The sequence below is a fragment of the Metopolophium dirhodum genome, chromosome 3 (assembly GCF_019925205.1).
Source record: "Metopolophium dirhodum isolate CAU chromosome 3, ASM1992520v1, whole genome shotgun sequence".
Lineage (NCBI taxonomy): Eukaryota > Metazoa > Arthropoda > Insecta > Hemiptera > Aphididae > Metopolophium > Metopolophium dirhodum.
The window spans coordinates 26,209,650-26,231,874 of record NC_083562.1 but is presented as its reverse complement, the minus strand read 5'-3'; positions in this window follow the sequence as shown (position 1 = coordinate 26,231,874).

Sequence of the window (22,225 nt, the reverse complement as noted above, 5' to 3'; positions counted from 1 at the left end):
TGATATAATGTAATCGCGTTGCGGTCGCAGAAACCGCTCGAATCATTCGTGTTTTTATTCGGACGTCTACGCCGCTGTGACGTCATAATAATATAACGAAACAGTCGTGATAAAGTGACCCCCCCCTTCCTTCCCCTCCTACCTCACGATGTCCCGGAAATCGGGTTCTCCGACCACGCCGCACCCACCTACCGAAATGAGAGCCCATTTCTGTATGTAATATACGCGCTACAAGTATATACGCCTCAATGTTATGTATATGATACGAACATGTACATCTTATGCGCACATTGAAACAGTTTAAGCTATCCATAGATCCCTGAAAACTACGTATTGCTTTCTTGTCCGGTCTTTATTAGAATTTTATGCGTCTGTGCTCTGGGACTCATTTGCGATGGTTGATTTTCATATCGTTTAGATCAAGTCCAAAGACGCTTTTTGGCGTCTGCAGCTTGTATGCTGAAAATAGACCATCCTCCGCATGGCTATCTACTGTCCAGTCTTGTGCATGCTCGGTCTTACCTCCTTAGCTGATAGGCGGGTCAGAGGTAATCTAGTATTTTTACAAAGGTTAATTGGCGGTTTAATTCATGCTCCTGCTCAAGTGCTCTGCTCTCACAAGTGCACTTTAAAATTCCTTATCGTTCTATAAGATCTCGAGTTCCCTTTGTTGTTCCTATATATGCATGCCATTAGGAATAGATTATTTTATTAATATTTGGTGAACCAAAAAATGTGTTACTGTCTCTTTCCTACAAACGTACCTATACAATATAGCAAACTTGCATTCAGTAGGACCAATTTTGTTTTGTTAGCTTTAATAAAACAGTGAATTTACCTATAATATCAAATATTTATGTGAAAATTGTGTTTAGATGTTGGTTTTTTACGATATTTTTAAATTTATTGTAAGTTATGAATGTGTAAAATATTACTGTTTATAAATTTGTATATTATTATTTCTCAAAAAACTAATTGTACAAACATAATTATATAGGTAGAGCTCTTCCTTTTAAATTGTATAGTAGATCAATTTACTCTAATATTAAAACTAACAACATATAATTTATTCTGGTGAACTCAAATTTGCTATTTTGTACCTACTTTATAAGACGAATCAACACAATATGTGGTTTCCAGGTGTAACGTCCTATCAATAACACATATGTGGATAGGTTGTATTTGTTTTTTTTTTGATATAGATATGTTTTTGGATAACTTTTTTTCCAATCGATTTTCGCGTAGCCGATTTTTGGATTTTCGTAACGCTTTGATTATTCCCATAGAAACGCAAATCTACTTATATATTATACAACATAATATAAGTTATAACTTGTCCTCAACAATAGAAAAAAATGTACTTAATTAAATTCCTAACAATATGTAGCATGCACATAATTTTCCTCTGCACTATACCCAAAAACATATATATGATTCATCAATTTTCCATGCAGGAAAACAATATCTAGTAGGTAATACTAGTACAATATTATATTTTAACGACATTTTTTAAACATAAACATAGTAGGTACTGTAATGGGTTATGGCAACGGATTAAGAGTAACATTTTTAAAATACTGCAAATAAGATTCTTATACGATTCTAAAATTACTAAAATAACCCAAATCAAATTTACTCAAAATCTTTATAGGTAATCGTTTGATCATGACTAACAAATATTACCAAATGTAATCACAAAATGAAAAGTTTAAATATTAATCTTCGATAGGACACAATTTCTATTCAATTAGAGAATAAATAAAAAATTGTTCTCCATAGAATATTTACTGTGATCGTATACTGTCTTAAAAATTCCTACCAAATAGGTACCAACAAGTTTTTAATAGAGCTTATATCAAATGCATATTTCAAACCTAAATATTAAACTATTTCATATTTTGATAGGATATTATTTGTATAAGTAAAAGTATATATTAAAATATTATTGAAAATTACTAAAATGTACACATTGTATAATATTATACTCAGATACTATACACCTAAGTAATTAAACTAATTTTTAAACATGTATTTTTGTGAGGTGGGTATAATAGAAAAGATTGTTTGTGCAGTAGTAAATTACATACATTTTAATCACTGACCTAATTTATACGCCAACGCTATTTACACGTTATATGATTATTTCTATACCATAACTATGTTATATATCTACGTACCAGCCGTGCGAATTTTGAGCATACGAATCGCACGTAAATAAATTGTTATACATTATAATATCATTACGATTTTTTGAAAATAAGGTTTCCTTTTTTTTCGCACGAAGTTGTAATATTGTTTGCATAGAGTTTTTAAAATGTTTAGTGTATACTGTATATAGCAATAGTCGGTACACTCAGAAGTTATAGTATATTATTAATAAACTCTCTTTGTGAACGTATATTCCGAAATCGAGGCGTAATTTTAATGTGGGTAGGTAGATTACTATGTAGGCAATTTTGTTGAACATCAACTACATAGTTATTAGCTTACATTAAATTATTTACATATTTTGATGAATTACATTGGAAATCTATACATTTAACTAAAAAATTTAAATTATTTACATTTGTAAAGGGTCCAATTATTTTAAACAGAATTTCTGCAGGTACCTACATAGAATGTCTTTCCGGCCCCTATGTTAAAAGTTGTATGCAACTTTTAACATAACTGCGTTGAAAAAAAAATAGGTTAACTGTTAACTTTAAACTTTTTAAAATGTTTTCCATCAACTTAACTTAACTCAGTTAAAAATTATCATTAACTTGCCCAGGCTTGCTTTTCAGTAATAATGTGGTAATCATGAGAGAACCGTATGTGACCAATATTCTGAGCCTGTATAATCGCATATTGTATACGCCGCGAATGAATAATTATATTATTACGTTTAAAGTTTTTTTAATAATATATTACTACTGTATTACCTATAATAGTTTTGATTTTTGAACTCGCAGTCGTTTTCACCATACTCCTTGAACCTACCTACAACCTGCACAATCAGTGTAAGAGTGCTAATCTGCACACAATTTCGTTAATTGGTTGCAGGCTTCAAAAACAAATTTCTGAAGCAGTGAAGCCTGCACTATTACATGCGTATACTTATTATTACACGACAGTATTGGGTTCTATCGTGCATCACGGATGGAAAAAAACATCATAATAATACAGAATTGTAATTATTCAAAAGTATCCTGCAGACAATGTAGTATTTCCGTACACAGTTTAGAAGGTACCTACAGTTTGTAAAAATCAATTACTCTTTAATGCCGTGTCTCGTTTCTTCAAATTATCTAAACATAATATCTTACATCGTCTCTATAATAATAGGTTTTCGTCAAACAACTGTTTGCAGGAATTTCAGGAAATTTCAGGAAATTCAACATACATAATACTATGATATTACATAACTTATATTTTTTACTGTCTTAGAACATTTATGAGAGTATCTTGTATCATGTGCTATTTTTGTTTTAATAATATCTCTTATCAACCAAAGTGTATAAATATTCAAAATCGAGTCATTCTTTGTGTATTTTTTATTTCATAAACACACATTAATTGAATACCAAATACCAATATATCACATTAAAAGTACAAGAGTCAACAGTAACTAGTAAGTAAAAATAAAATTAATTTTAATTTGTCTTATGAAGTGACAAAATTTACGTTTTTTTTTCAATTATAAACATCTAATATCGACAATAAAAAAATAACAAAACACACATGTGGTTATTTCTGAATCACACAGAAGTTTTAAAAACTATTACGGTATTAATCGAAATTATCGAATGTGCAACATTCAATTCTACGTGTAAATGAAAAAAATTAAATCATTCTTTTGTACACTAGGTATAACCCATTTCAATAAAAGAGTGAAAACTGAAAGTGTGTATTAAAATTGTAGTCAGTCGTATCATTGTTATATTATGAAATAAATACAAAATAATACTGCATTGATCATTATGGTTTTAAACTCTTCCTACTTCCTATATTCGCCGTGGGATATTATTGTACAATAGATGAACACTGATATAATTAGGTATCTATACTATCTATATATTATTGAATGGAAGTAGGACAGTTTTACAGGTTCTAAAAATGTACTATATTTGAGTGTTGGCATAATATTTCAATCTGTATCACTGTATCACATTACATAATAAATAGTGGAAACTCGTCAATAAAAGTGATTTTGCTTAACATTTTTAGAACCTTAATTTCAAACTACAAATATAAGTACTCAAAACCTAATGCATATGAATATTGAATAGGGTAGTATAGCCATTGATAGGTACTTTAAAACAAAACAACAAATGGTGTATCATTAATTTTTACAATAATAGTGCAATAATTCATATTACGTATACCTAGTCAAAAATCATAGTATTATCTTATACGAGAACATCAATTAATGGTATTATTATTTTCAATATTTTAAATTAAACAATTTTTCAACATCTGTATACCTATAATATGTATATTATAATATATAATTATCTGCATTGGTTTATTATCGAGAAAAATTTGCATTTAAGATGAATAATCATATTTGGACTATTTTTATTATGTAGGTTCCTACTTATTATACCGTCATTATATATGTAGTAATTTCTATTAAGCAAACTAGATTTGGGATTTTAAGTATAGAAAATTGTTATTAATTCAAGTAAATTTTAATTAAGATCCCACAATTAAAAGAAATCTTTAAACAATGTTACTCTGTAGATTAGCTTCGTTATCACAATAATTTCATATCATTCCTTCAGGAATGTGCGTCAAAAAAATCAATATAATTTATTAACAATACTTCTATATGACGTATACCTATGTGAATTTTGGATATAACGATATAATATGATGTAGAAGTTATATAATTTTCATACTACATTATGATTTTTTTCTTTTTTTTTAATCTGAAATATATATATTGGATGGTTAATTCTCGGAAACAAAATAATAATTAGTTTTTGTCTCTTCTGAACAATTTGCCATTTTGTAGTTACGTGGTATGCAGTGAATGTCAGTGACAGTCACGGTTATATGGTCCATGTACCTACATCATCGGCCATCACCGTTGTCTGTTTTATCTTTAGGTTTGTGTCGTCGCAACCGAACCATTCAAATTTACTGAATTTTCTCGTTTACAATTGGCAATCAACACGTATCGTCAAGATCGACAGATTACAGTGCACATTTGAAGCTAAGATTTTATATTTATTGATGCTGTTATTAAAACCTTATCATTTGTATTGTGCCTTAGACGGCAATAATTAGGTATAGTATATAATATGATTTCCATATGGGCTATGGCACCTTTATTCAGAAGAATTATGAATCTGTAGAACGTGTTTTAAGATTTTTTAATTTTATATATAATAATCAAGAATATTGAATACGTATATATATTATGTCTACCTATAAACGCATATTATATAATTAAAAAGTCTAAAACATCCTGGAAAACTATATGGAGTCTTACAAAACAATGTTCTCTTATTTCCCTGGTATTTAGAAAACATCAATACATTTTTAAATCTTAACCTAAAGTTACAGCTGTGAACTGAAACACCTTGTAAATAACCAGCTGAACCAGTTAAAAGTAAAGGCACAATGCAACAAACTTGTTTCATAATAATTTTGAAATAATTTATTATTTAGTAATTTAACAGTTGTCCGTAAAATCAGAAATTAATTTAATTATTTTATTAGGTAAGATATTATTAATTTAAGAGGTATATTCAATTTTCAAAACTGATTTTAACTCAGATATTATTTGTAATAATCATTAACGAGACTTCGCCAAAATGGCTCTCAACATTTGACACGTGACGACTGACAAATAATTGTTTTGATTTTGTAAAGTATTTGCATAAAAGTATTTTAATTTCAAATACAAAATATTACGTCCAATACAGTATTTAAAATACTTTCCAAATACTTTCCAAATACTTTATACAAAAATTATTTAAAAAGTATTTAAATACATATTTTACTCAAATGCTTTACAAGACTGATAGATCGTAACACGCCGCTGACCGCTGACAAGTCTTGGTTATAATTTGGAGGTTGGTCGTAACACGCCAGTCACCACTTAATATTCATTATATAATTAATAATATAAATTATAATTCATTTAATATTTTAATGTCTCTTGTTTTATTCCAGCAAGAGTAATTTTTCTGTTAGTTTTTTTTATGGGTTTTTCTTTAGTTTTTAATAATACTAAAGGAATTTTTTGATGTTAATTATGGCTTTTGATTGTTTTGACTTGTTACTTTTATAGTTACCTATATCTAACAATTTTTATTTTTTTTTTCCAATAATATTGTATATATATATTTTATAGCAACTAGTTAAAATCGATATCATCTAAACTACAGCCATTTTTATTCGGAGAAAAACCGGAACCAACGGTTTTGTTTATCGGGGAACCGAACTGTATCCGAAAAAATCACGAAGGTTCCAGATCCTGGCTCAAACATAATAATATAATAGTATTAGAACAATGTCTGGAAATGAAATTATTTAGAATAGATAGGTACTGTAAATATTTAATATACGTAATTACTAACTTAATGTAATATAATTGTTAAATAGATTTTTTAAACAATTCAATGTACCTACCTACCAAAACGAATATTTAAAATTGTAATTCAATTTTCTTCTCTGAAATTACACTTAATTATCATTTCAAACAAATGCATCGTGTACCTACATTTTTAATAAAGCAGTTGATCACTTAGTTCCTCTCGTTTATCATCGTTATAATATTTTCTATTGGATTTTCAATACCGCGAACGAATGATATCGACAGGTTAGGCGCAATCGTAGCATATTTCTAAGAAGTATAGGTATTTTACCTACGTGTTTCAAAAAAAAAAAATTGTCTTCACGTTATGCGTATAAACGATTTCTAACGGTATTTTAGGTGTGCAATGGGCATTCACTACCACTACTCATCAGTCATCATATTATTATAATATGAGTATATAACTCTGTGCATATAAATGTAAGTAGGTAGGTAGGTAATAAGTATACAACATAAATGCGTGTAGAGCCCATGTGAAGTATACATATTATATATTACGTAGTCACACTCGTCGCGTGTGTCTATATTACGTTTTTTTTTTTTTTTTTATAACAACAGTATCAATTATTATATTAATTCTCGTTATCAGCACGCCAAGGCATAGTCAGTGCGAGCACCTAAACCCACAAAATCACACACGTGACGCAAACCCATTTAACAATAACAATATGTATTTGCCGGCGTGGAAGTTATGGCTTATGAGAGAGCACACGCGGATGAGGAAGAACCTACATAATATTGTTGTGTATATATTGCACAGCTAGTGTACAATAACATTGTCTTGTTCACGCGCAAATATTTGACTATATAATGATATTATATGTATACATAATATTGCTACCGATCGTAAATGACCCAGTCGAGCTTGCATAACTCGAGTTTGGCCCGCTTGGGACCGGTTTATCGCGCGCTTGCAATAATAACATTATACGCACTCATATAATAATATAACATACATTATACATAGATATTATTATTATATTATTATGCACACTCGCACGCGTGTCTGCCGGCACGTTTAGGGTCACAATTATTATTATTATTATCATTTCCTCCCCGTCCCCTGCCCTGCCGCCTGCAGTTTTGCCGTAATTGTCGATGCCCCGAGAGCACGCCGCGGTAAAACGCGCGTCGTCGTAATAACCGATTCTCGCGCGTATAATGTTAATAACAATAATGCGTATGTACGATCCACCAGCTATCATAGTATAGTGTATTACACGGGTATCATAATATTATACATATACCGTGGTTACATCACACACTCACATGGTTAGGACACACACTCGTCATCGCGGAAGAACGGACGGTCTCGGTACATACACACTGCAGTTGTCTCCGTTTACCTATATTATGTTGTTATTACTTGTTTCGCTTCTATATGCGATAGCGATCGTGCCGAAAACCGAAATGCAAATCGTCGGTGATGCAACGACCGCAACATCGTCGTCGGTCGGGGAACTCCCGGAAAAAATATACGTATCGACCTCTTCGGCCCGGAAACGGTTGCAGATGAGCGAATCGTCGGTGTCCGCGCACCGGTACCCATGTACCTATATATATATATTATAGGATATCATATAATATGAATGCGCAGTACTTTAATAGCAGTGTAGCACATCGTACAATATATTATGCATATATAGGTATTATTACGCTTATATTATATGATATTATGTATATATATTATTGTACAGGCATATCGCATAATATTATAAGCACTATTGGCAGTAGGCGCGTACGACGATTGCGTCTGCAGTCGACGATTTTCGGAGTGTTTCGGTGGTATATTATTTATGTATATAATATAATATATATATAAGTATAATGTATATACCTATTATATATATTATATAAATTATACCTACGCACGCGCGACACCAGAATTATACCTGCTAGAAAGCGGAACACGAACGGACGACGAAGACAACCACAAGTGCATAATGAGAAAGAGTGAGTGAGAAGGCAGGGGTGAGAGGTAGGAAAACAAAACTTTGTATGGAAAAATAAATAAACACTTTGACGTCTTCCGCGTGGAACGCGTGCTGCAGATCCACCACCGTGCGGATAGTGCGGGGAAATTTGTATGCATAATAATTTGAATTAAATCTTTTTACTCAGTCCCTGCGTGAACTCCAGAGAAAGGTTAGGTTTTCGTTAATAAACTGCAGCGGAACTCACATCAGTTGTTTAGCAGTTTTCCACGTGTTGTCCAACTATATGGGGAACTTGATAAAAATTAATATAAATATCCCTTTTAAGTACATAAAAATAAACAATTGATAACAGAACGATAAATAGCGTATAAATAGCTTTAACTGTTAAAATGAGTTTTTGGTATTTCTAAAAAATAAAGAGTAAGTAGGTAAGTAATAAAGTAAAAATCAAAATTTAAAAAAGGTCTTATTTAAAAAATCAGTTTAAGTGTATCCACTGTATCTCTTAAATGTATATTATATTATATTATAAGATTCTCATGAGGTATTTTAATTTTTTTTTAATAATCAACATTGAATTTGTAAGAATAATAAGTGTTAGTACATAATATTGATAGATGTACAAAATGGTACAACAGAACTACGATTTTTTTTAACTAAAAATATAGTTTAAGGATTCATTTTATAGTATTACGATTTGCGGAAACAAAATTCCCAGTATAAAAATTAATCATATTGTATGCTTAGAATATAGCAGTGTCAAAAATAATAATCAAGCCTTTTGTAAATGTTTAATAATTCAATTTTAAAATAATATAATTTATAACAAATTCACAAAATTTAATAAAACAAATACAACAAACAGGTAAAAACTACCAACACAATATTATGTATATTGTCGATAAGACAGCCACCTGCCAGACAGGTATTAATGCGGCGGGCACGTTAAATTTAATTAAATACAAGAAATTTATCATAATATTATATAATACACTTATACAAGTTACAAGTAGTAATGGTACCTTGTACTTATTACATAGTTATGGTACCATTATACTTATTATGTATTTTACCTTAATATTTTATTGTATTATTACATTTATTAATTGTCATTCGGAAAGAATTAAAACTCATTTACTATTTACTGTTTTAATTATTTTATTATATTGGTGATTTTTTTTTCCTAAGACCCCTTAACGCAAATACGCAAGATTTCCATTAAATAACATTTCTTCATATCTTCAGTTGGAAATGTTATAAACATTTTAATTGAAACCTGCAACTGAAAAATTTGATTTTTGCACAATTTTATAAATTCACCTAGGTATTGAAAAATGTAGGTTTAATACTATATAATACGCCCTTTTAACAAAACGCCGAGCACAGTAATAATTATATACATTATAAAATGAATCACGCCAAGGCGTGTGGCCGCATCTGTGTATGTGGTTTAGTGCACATAGAATAAACATAATAATATACGCATACCTACATAGACGAAGATGGCTCGAAGTGAAAATACCACACGCAAATACACTCATCGTCTCCTGCGCAATCGTGACCTCAAGCTCGGAACGGTTGCAAGGTGGTTTTGTCCGCGGTTTACGCCGTCCATTGTGCGTATAATACACGCGGCCAGGTTTTATTATGGTTGTACGCCGTGGACCATTGTCCGAATATTAATAGTACAAACAATGATGACACGACGAAAACAATAATAATATCGTCACGCACAATGCGAAAATAGTTTTTATCCGGTCAAACGTATACCTAAATTAATGATGTACCTACGTATTGTAATAATTGATCTGTTTACAAAAAAAAAATCATTACCGGAGGTTGTGTCGCGCGTCGGTACCACGACTTCGTATAAGAGGTGCTAATTATTGCAGAGGATTACTTATCTATTGTTTTCTCTTTATCGGGTTTAAACGTCTTGAGTGAAATCCATTATCAGTCGTCGATGCATCTGCAATTGATTGAACTTTTTCCAACAGTAAATTATTTCTACCTAAGCCGCAGTAGCTTAGCTTAGTTACTATTAATACTTTCTCGCATTAAAAAAAAAAAAAACGCAATAAGTAATATCGAAATTGACATATTTTATTAGTGCCGATTTGAAGAAAAAAAGATTTCACTTTACTCACATTATTAGCCACACATACTGCATACTATATAGGTACCTAGGTATACCTAATATTATGTGTAATACATTTGATTGCTAACTATAATATAATATATTGTGCTCGACTTCAGTAATAATTCACGTTATGTGAGTGTATATATATATATAACATAATACATGAAATGTGGTTCTGAATTTCTGAATAATTATTTCGATTTCGCTTTGTTTCGTGAACTTCATGAGCGTGTAGCCGTGTAGGGCATAAACCGACATAAACCGCTGCCAACCCGCCGACTTCACACGCCTATATAGTAATACTCTGTGACTGCTGATGATGATAATTTGTATGTTTTATAATTATGTAATATGAATTGTACATTTTAGTGTCGTTGAATGAAAAAGCTGCGTACCACTATTCAACATTTTACCAAAGAATATTAAAATTTTTTTCATTAACAGTTACATAGATAAAACTAGTTTTTTCTTCAATTCCAATTCTTGACAAATATACAGTGTATTTTAAGACTTTAAGAATTAATATCTTAATATAATATATCTACTAATATATTATAATTAAAATATAACGGTAATAGTATCTGATATCATAATATATTTTTTTTTTTAACATATTATGTCATCTGAAACGCGAGAATTTATAATAATTGAAGACACAATGTTTTAATTTAAATTAACAATGGAATTGCATCATCATAATAATATGTCTATGAATGATAGAAGGTATTATAATAATAAAATTTAAAATGCAATTGGTCTTTCTCTAACAGATACACGGTCGAGCAAACTTTAACCTCACGTTTTAATAGATCATAATAATATATTATGTATATCGTTTGTATTGAAGAACATATCCATACATACCAACAGTAAATTAAGTTTTTTTTTACATATGGTTAAAGCTTGTCCGTCAATGTGTTAAATACTTAAATAACAATTATGGGAGATGAGATCGGGGATAAGTTGTGCTTTTTTAGACATATTATTATCTATTGTAACAAAATTTATTCCAGAGAAAACTGTGTGCGCTCGCTCGGTTTATACTTTATATAAATGCATTTTTTATACGTTTCAATTTTAGATTCACCATCGGATATCTGAATACCTATTTAAAACAATAACATCCTATAGCATGGAATTCGAATAATATTGTATTTTATTAAATACAGTTTGTTTAGCAGTAGATAACACTTTATGAAATAGATACTTAATACTTATATCTCATACAGAAATGTTAAAAAATATATTAAACTATAATAATATAATTATAAATTTATAAATTATAATCAAATTAATATTATTATTATCACGAACTGAATTGTACATCACACGTTTGTGGTATATGCGAATTGTAGCCCAAAAAGTTTATATCTGTCTATACAGTTTATATGTTTTGGTTAGAAATATGTTTGTTATCCAAGAGTTATAAAAAATATGTTAACGAAAATGTGTTTTGGATTATATATTTACCGATATTAACGAATCGTTTATAACAATATAACCTATCAATTTTAAATAATACAAATTTTTTACATTTTATTACAATCTCTCAGATAATACTAAAAATTAATTTTGTACGTACAAATTCACTTATTGCTAAGTTAAATGACTAATTTTTTTTTATAGATTACCTAGAAATGTGAAGACAAGACAAACTATTAAAATATTCATACACAATGTAAGTACAAAAGTTAGTCAGTAGCCAGGTGTAGGTAATATGTAACTGTATATAGACGAAAACAATATATTTGTGTTAATGTTTTTAGGAAATCATAATTCTACAGGATGAGTAAAATATTTTATTTTTCCCATGGTTTAAAAAGTAATAATTTCTTATGCTTATGTTTAAAACCCAGAAATTGAGAAATGTGATTATAGTACTTGATATACATTGGTGAACAATACACTTGACTTTTAGTGAAAACTATCTGAGAATCTCACAGAATAAAATATTACCCTCCTGTTAATATATATACCTACCTAATAATATGTTTTCGCTTTTGTTTTCTCATTGTTCATTAGATTTAATGCAATTTGTATGTAAATGATAGCTTACCTTGTAATGGGTACTGTTCAAGTACTAAATAGACCTTTGTTATTTTTATAATAAACAAAAATTGATTAAGAAATTAATGTTGAAGAAAATTGTAACTGTAAAAATATATAATATAATATATATTATATATATTTTTTTATTTTTAAAGAGTATTTACAATCTGTGTTAGAATAACACAATATAAGCAAAATGTATAATTTATGTGCAATATTTTTACTTTGAATAATATGAGGAGGGAGGCCCTAACCAGTGATGGACTCAACGTGATACATTATTTTAGGTTAGTAAATCTCTGCAATATTTTCTCTTCAGCCGATAGGTGGGATTTATGGGTTGAGTATTGGACTAGATTTGTGACACTAATGGGTTAGAATGGGAATAAAAAGATCTGTAATGTTTGGTGGCTAATTGGTCAACTGATTCGATTTTTAGGTCAGAGTGTAGTGTGGAGTTGGATACAAACCAAGGTGCGGAGGTTATCATACAGAGAGTAATCAACTGAAATACTTGGGTATAGTGCGAATTTGGGACAGCTTAGCACAACCCCAAATTTGGATTGAATATGCCCATATTGGTCACAAAAGAGATTTATACATAATAAGTTTGGTGCGCATTGGGAGTTTTGATTTTAAAATCGGACGAAGTAGATGTAGTCGATTGTTGAGGGTTTTTCTTTAAAGGGGGGAGGGGCTCAATTTAATCTTTTATCAAGCGTAATGCCGAGATATTTGACATTAAAAGATGATGGAATTTGAGTACCCTGAAAGTAAACAGATGGCGGTTCTGTTCTTTTTAAAGTAAATGGTACATAAGCAAATATTATATTTAGTTATTGAATAATAACATAATAAGGCTGACAGTGAAACACATAATAACCGAATGCCTCAAGTATGAACAAGACAGACAAAGGATTGGAATCGACGCGTCACTCGACTCCGCATTAGGACCAGAAACCGAAGACAATTTCAAGATGATAGACTTCCTAAAATCAACCAACTTATGCAACACAATTTAAAAATTATATATATATTTCCTTTATTTTTATTTTTTTTCTTTATTTCAGAAAATGATAACATAATCCATACCCATTGTAATTAACTTTTATGCCACCTTAACTGTAACTAATGGCCTTAGATGCCGGGTTGTAAGTAATTACTTAATCAATGAAAAAAAAAATAATAATAAATATCTGGCTAATAAAACCATTTTTATCTAAATCAGATTTCAAAATAAAATATAGTAAATATTTAAATATTTTGACACGAATTATTTAAGTATAAAATGTAGAACTTTTAAGATTTTTCAAATTTTAAATGATATACATTAATGGTTTATAAAACAACTATGATATTATATGAATGGTAATTCTATTTCCGTATTGTTATGTTTGGTAAAAAAAAAAACAATAGATTGGTTAACAGTTTATGAATATATATAGACACAAAATATATTTATTGAACCATAAACCGTATAAATTACATTATTAATTAACACAAGACTAATTTATTACCAATTGTATATCCTAGTTAAAATTATTTCCCATTTTGCATAAAACAATATGATTGATTATGGTGCCAAATAATGTTCAAAATTATACAAAATCAAATCGACATTATAAGAAAAAAATCGGCAATTAAACTGCACTGAAATCGCCGAAAAAATAGCCGTAATGATTATGGAATCCACTAGACATAAAAAACGTTTTTTTTCAACATGAGGGCATTGTCGAATAGATTTTTGAGTGAGAGCTCAATTATTCACAAGTCATATATAGGTGCCTATGGACCAAGCGGAAACCAATCCAACACTGCAGCGCAGCAATTTTGTTCATTATGCAGACATACGTGAACCAAGAGAAAATGACAAAATATATTATTATACACGGATATAGAAAATATATAAATCGCGACGATTTTCACCAGTGTCGTGTCAATCCGGTGTGACATTTTTTTATTCTGTTTATTTTTATAAATGACACAATAAATGTCATATTCCTTACAACAGTATGAATGTATAAATGTATGATCGTTTACTAACATTGCATACCTATTATATGCACTTATATACATGTCGACCGTAGTTACATTTATAATCAAATATTATTTATGGTAAAAATATGCTTCGGATAAGAATTCTCAAACAGCTAAATCATATAGTATTTATGAAATAATGCATATATTTTTTATTATGTTTTGTCGTTTTGATGAACCTATGTATTTTTTTTTATCTGGAGAAGAAGACGAAAGTTCTAGAAGTCGAGTGTGTTATTGATTAAACTTATTATACCCACTCAAGTCGATGTAAATCAAAGTTTGTTCACCAGGATATAAATAATGAACACTTTATTAAAACCATATTTTTTCAATAATACTGATACAAACTATAATATCAACACCATTTTAAAGTAAAATCAAATTGTGTTCAATTTTAGCCGTTCTTTTTTGCTCAAATATGGAGGTTTTTTTTAGATAACGTGGGATAATGTATTTATGTATATGTTTGTGTTGTGTTTGTTACATCATAAATATTACATTTGAATATATAAATTATTTAGTTTTAAAATATTATGTTGTTATGCAAATTACGTCATAATCCCATAAATACTAATAGATTAACTCGTAACTATAATAGGTCAAGCTGGTTACGATGGTTCACATTTCGATTTGCAACCGGTCGACGAATGTATGTTAGTGGATTCTTCAAAAGTGCATAGTTGTCGGAAGACTATTTTGTTGTTTACCTTCAACCTTGTATCATAAATAAATTTCTCTCGAGTATTACATATTATCTTATAGGTATACGTTATCTATGTTACAATTTAATATTACTAAAATCAAAACAAATAAATAAGGGCACAATATTTGTACGTATTTACTTATATAGTCATTTGTTTTAAAGAACTTCAGCAGGGATGCAGAAACTGTGCGTTACCAACTAGTCTTGGTTCACTTGACCTCTATTCATACAGTACCATATCTGTTCAATTTACAATCAATAGAAAGGCAATGTTATATAAAAGTTGTGCAGGTCTCCTACCCCAGCGATAAAAAATAATATATAACAAATGAAAAGGAAAACACATCAAAACAAAGACATAATATCTTACTTATCGTTGTTGTTATGGTTTAATTATTATAGATATCATATACACATTTATAAACGTCGCAACATATTCTTTGTTGTAACAATTTATTTAAGTTTTGTATTCACGCATAATATTCTTGATAAATATATTATGACGTAATGACATAATGGGTATGTGTACATTAGGATTAGTTGAAATGAATTATTGAGGTTAAATGAGTGAAAGCCAATAATATGATGTTTAAGTCGCGAATCACACAAATCGTTAACAAAAAAACAAAATAAATTATTTTAGTACCAATGTCTTAATTATAAAGTTATAAATAATAATCATAACTTTTGTAAAATTGAACTACAGGTAGGTACATTTTGACGGTTAGACAAGAAGAAATATGATACCTAGCAATTATTTTAAGATGATGTTTAGGTACCTATTTAGCGGGTTTATTTGTATAACACAAGTAAAACGATTTGTTATCAGAAATAATAATAAAGGTATACCTATATTGTATAATACATATAAATCTACACATTTTTAAATGAATATAACATTCCATTTAATATATAAACATTAAGCATAGTTTATATTAATGTTATACCTAGGCACCTAGCTTTGCGTTCATACCATTTTAAAAACGTTGTATAGGTCACGTTCTATTAACTAGGAAATGTATAGAAATTAAAAGTATTACCTATACTCATCGTTATGAATTTACGTAATCGCGTGTGCCTTCTAATAGTTTATGTAATGGGACGCGACTTACATATGGTGACATACTAGTAAGACAGTCAATTGTATGATTAAGTAGTCTTGTAAAATATTTAAAATATATTTTGTTTTATTTGAATAATATTCTAGATACTAAAAAAAATGTATTAAATACATATTTTAAATACGCTTTTACGTATTTTTATATTCGATTATTTGTTTTAGCAAACAAATATATTTACATATATTTTAGTTTATAAATGACCTATTAAAAACTTACTGATTAGTGATTAGTAGCCATCAAAATCTAATATAGATTTTATTGATAACTATAAAGTTTAGAAAATCCCCGTAAATTTAACATTTAGGTATTGGTAATTTATGGGCACTTATTATTTCCAAATTGTTTATTTTAATTTCAAAGATTTGTAGTAGTTTAACAAGCCAATGTACCCTAACATTAAAATTAATACCGAACTATACATTTTCAGTGTTAAGGTAAATTTTATTTTTAAATCTTAAGAAAACTAAAAAAATGAATATTTGAAAAGTATACAAATAATTTTTAAGTATTCCAAAATATTGAAATAATTCGAATACATATTCTTATAACCTTTTAACCGACGTATTCTGAAAACAATATAAATCTATTCTTGATAAGACTATATTTATAATAATAGTAAAAAAGTAGATACATTCCATAAATATCAATACGATATATTATGGAAGGTGTATATTTATAAATAATACATTTTAATATTATGTTATGATATTATGATAGTAAAATTTAATATCTTTACTGGCTTTATCTACAATATGTGATTGTATGGCCACATATTTATTTAAATACTTTATCTTGATTTGACATTATTTTAAATGTCGTGTTTAATTACTATTTGTATCAGTTTCTTTTGTATGCTAAATGTAAAAGAAAGCATTGTCTATTATATTGTGATTAGCTTGTCAAACAATAACCGATTAGTCAAAAGGACTGTACTTGTAAAAAAAAATATGTCTTTAAGTTTTAACTTTCAAAAATATCATGTTTAGTCTTATACAAATATAACACATATCGGTACTTTCGCGATTCCTATCATCTCTTTCGCACGAGTAGGAGGTATTTATACAAAATAAGAATACGAAAATGAAACGTTTTCGTTTGTGATAAAACCCATCATGTAAAATATTAAAGTTATACGCCTACTTATTAGTTATTACTTATTATTTAAAGCTTAAAATATAAGAGCTGTATCTATGTATTATTATTTTTTGTTACTGCATCTACTATACGCCTGAACAGTATACCTATATACGATATACCTATAGGTATAACTATTTCTTTTAAATGCATTTTTATATTACATCATACAACAATAATAAGTAATAACATTCGTGCGTTACATATTATATCCGTTAATTATGGCCTTATGGGTAACTTACCTATAGTTTCTACTATATATAGGCTACAACAGGAACAATATTAAAATCATTACACAATAAAGTTAATTTGAAGCAGTGCGTCATTTCGTTTTTTGCGTTACGGTAATAACAGTGCAATTGGTAGGTGCGTCGTCTTGGCACCCATAAATCGTCAAACCCTCCCTAACATACATACATTGTTTTGTACCCGATTTGCATCCATTTGTACCCTCCATAAAAAAATTTTACTCCTCTCCCTTTTACGCAAAACCAAATCCCCCGTCCGGGTGCCGTAACAATGTCGTATTGGCACACAGCATCTTTTTTGGATACGCAGTGCTTGGTGTTTTTCAAAATTTTTGTTTTTCGGTTTACCTAAATGTAATAACTCATCGATGGTAGTAACTAATTACATTATATTACTATTGTATACGAGTATATAAGTATATTGTTATAAGATACTTTATAGAAGTATAGAACTACTTTATTTAAAACCCGGTAGTCGAGTTTTGGACAAATCATAAATACCTACATAGCAGTAACTTATAAAAATTCATATTGCAATTTAATTAGGTACCAAAAAAATATAACTTCTCAAACACTGTGTCTAAAGGAACTGGCGGGATAATGCATTCGAATAATAGAATTTCTATAAAGATGTGGACCAGTTTTGCATAGTTACATTTGGCATGCGAACTATAACTGAAATAGAAAACCAGAATAGATACATTGCTGATCACAAAGATTTCTGTAAAAGTGCATACGATTTATCAACAGACCGTATAGGTCTATACTGAAGTTTATTATACTGAGTAAATATGTAAATTCTATGGATTGATATTAGTAAATAATATATTTTATAATAATATCTATGGCAATCGTTAATTGTCGACATTCGTCAGTGACGATTAATAATCCTAATAATTCCAGTGAACAAAAAAATTATAAACCATCAATATAGACGGACAGTTCGTTAAGCCGTATATATTATTATAATGTAAGTTTTCATATAAACTCGCACATTTCGTTATGATCAGGTTATTTTCATAAAATATTTCGATACTTTCAAGTTTCCGTTCGGAGCGAATTGAAGATGGATGAAGATAGCTGTTTCTTCGGCGACGGCGGTACTCTAGCCAGGCTCCACTGGAAGAGTCAATGTTTACGCGTAAGTTTGTTTTCATATTATTACTATTTTATATTTACTTTAAAACTTAAATTAAATAAATATTGCCACGGACAATCTGTTAACTTGGTGACGTAGAAGCGTTTATAAGTTTAATCCTATAAGCGCAATGTATAAAGTACGTCCAAAGGCCGTCTTCGTATGACCATGCCAAGTTTAATACGTACCTTTTTGCATATACTATACGCCAGATATTACCTTAGGTTTGTGCAAAGTTTTTAAAACAATATAATGTAATCAATCTTTATATTATATAATTTCATTTACATAAATACATTGTATACCTCATGTATTTTATTAGCATTAATTTAATTTTTTTTATTTTAGTATAAAGTTCCATAAATAGTTTTTATTAAAGTTGAGTTCTGGTCAAAATAAAGTTAAGTGCCAGTCAAAATAGAGTTAAGTTCCATAAAGAGTTTTTAAAAAAGCTAAGTTCCAGTCAAATTAAAGTTAAGTTCCTTAAACAGTTAAGTTCCATAAAATAGTTTTTATTAAAGTTGAGTTCCAGTCAAAATAAAGTTAAGTTCCATAAACAATTTTTATTAAAGTTGAGTTCCAGTCAAATTAAAGTTAAGTTCCAAAAAGAGTTTTTATTAAAGTTAAGTTCCAGACAAATTAAAGTTAAGTTCCTAAAAATTAAAGTTAAGTTCCTAAAAATAAGAAGTTGAGTTCCAGTCAAAATAAAGTTAAGTTCCAGTCAAAATAAAGTTAAGTTCCATAAACAGTTTTTATTAAAGTTGAGTTCCATAAAATAGTTTTTATTAAAGTTAAGTTCCAGTAAAAATAAAGTTAAGTTCAATAAACAGTTTTTATTAAAGTTGAGTTCCAGTCAAAATAAAGTTAAGTTCCAAAAAGAGTTTTTATTAAAGTTAAGTTCCAGACAAATTAAAGTTAAGTTCCAGACAAATTAAAGTTAAGTTCCTAAAAATAAGAAGTTGAGTTCCAGTCAAAATAAAGTTAAGTTCCATAAACAGTTTTTATTAAAGTTGAGTTCCATAAAATAGTTTTTATTAAAGTTAAGTTCCAGTAAAAATAAAGTTAAGTTCAATAAACAGTTTTTATTAAAGTTGAGTTCCAGTCAAAATAAAGTTAAGTTCCAAAAAGAGTTTTTATTAAAGTTAAGTTCTAGACAAATTAAAGTTAAGTTCCTAAAAATTAAAGTTAAGTTCCTAAAAATAAGAAGTTGAGTTCCAGTCAAAATAAAGTTAAGTTCCAGTCAAAATAAAGTTAAGTTCCATAAACAGTTTTTATTAAAGTTGAGTTCCATAAAATAGTTTTTATTAAAGTTAAGTTCCAGTCAAAATAAAGTTAAGTTCCATAAACAGTTTTTATTAAAGTTGAGTTCCATAAAATAGTTTTTATTAAAGTTAAGTTCCAGTAAAAATAAAGTTAAGTTTAATAAACAGTTTTTATTAAAGTTGAGTTCCAGTCAAAATAAAGTTAAGTTCCTTAAAAAGTTTTTATTAAAGTTAAGTTCAATAAAAAGTTTTTATTAAAGTTGAGTTCCATAAAATAGTTTTTATTAAAGTTGAGTTCCAGACAAATTAAAGTTAAGTTCCATAAACAGTTTTTATTTAAGTTGAGTTCCAGTCAAAATAAAGTTAAGTTTAATTAAAAGTTTTTATTAAAGTTAAGATTCAGTCAAATTAAAGTTAAGTTCCTAAAAAATTTTTTATTAAAGTTAAGTTCCATAAACAGTTTTTATTAAAGTTGAGTTCTGGTCAAAATAAAGTTAAGTTCCAGACAAAATAGAAGTTCCATAAAAGTTTTTATTAAAGTTGAGTTTATGTTCAATCAAAGTTAAGTTCCAATCAATTAAAATGTATTTATAAAACATATATGTAACTTAACTTTAATAAAACTAATATGGAACTTAACTTTAATCTGACTAGAACTTCACTTAAATAATACTTAAATGGAACTTGACTTTGATTTAACAGCAACTTCAGTGGAACTTCACTTAAATTTAACTTGAATGGAACTTAACTTATAACTTTACTGGACCTTAAGTTAATTTGTTGTAATTTAAAAATAGTAAGTATTCGTACCCACTAAAAAATGAACCAAAATAATAAATAAAAAAAAAACTAATTTTGTATTTTAAAAACAGTATCAGTTAAACAGCTTTTCAAATTATTATGAAACGGAAACATTGGTCTTTATAAGTGTATATTAACAATTAACATGATGTATTCGATTGAACTTACATAACCTCCTTATATATTTGAAGACGTTAATGTTAATTTTGTTGCTAACAAAACTATATCGTTTTAATTTGCTCTAGCTCATGACGGACAAAAAATAATAAAATAACTTAAACTTATGTTCATATTTGGTCAGCAGTTTTAGTTTAAGTAGTTCTATACTTCAATGGAGTAGATTGTTGCTATATCAAAAACGTCATTTTGTATTAAAAGTTGAGAATTATATAATAATTAATTAAAATATATCAAAGTAATTTTATCAATTAACAATATACTTATATACTCGTTTACAATAGTAATATAATGTAATTAGTTACTACCATCGATGAGTTATTACATTTAGGTAAACAGAAAAACAAAGATTTTAATAAACACCAAGCACTGCGTATCCAAAAAATACGCTGTGTGCCAATACGACAGCGCCCGGACGGGGAATTAGGTTTTGCGTAAAAGGGAGAGGGGTACAAACATTTTTAAGGAGGTTCAAATGTGTACAAATTGGGTACAAAAAATTGAGATCGGTGCGGAATTGATCGGTTGATTTCTGGTGGTTTTGGGTGCCAGGACGACGTCGTTACAGCACCTGGACGGGGGATTTGGTTTTGCGTTAAAGGGAGAGGGGTACAAATTGTTTTATGGAGGGTACAAATGGATGCAAATCGAGTACAAAACAATGAGATATGTTAGGGGGAAGGGTTTGTCGATTTATGGGTGCCAAGACGACGCACCAGCAATTGGTGCTAATGTATAATTATGGCATTCGGGTGTTTTAATTTTAATTCGTTGTGTTTTGAATCATTTTTATAATCGATCGTATTAATCTCTTTTGATATAATATGTATACCCAAACAATATTTTAAAGCGATGTACAAAAAGATATTATTTAAATTAGATTTCCAGA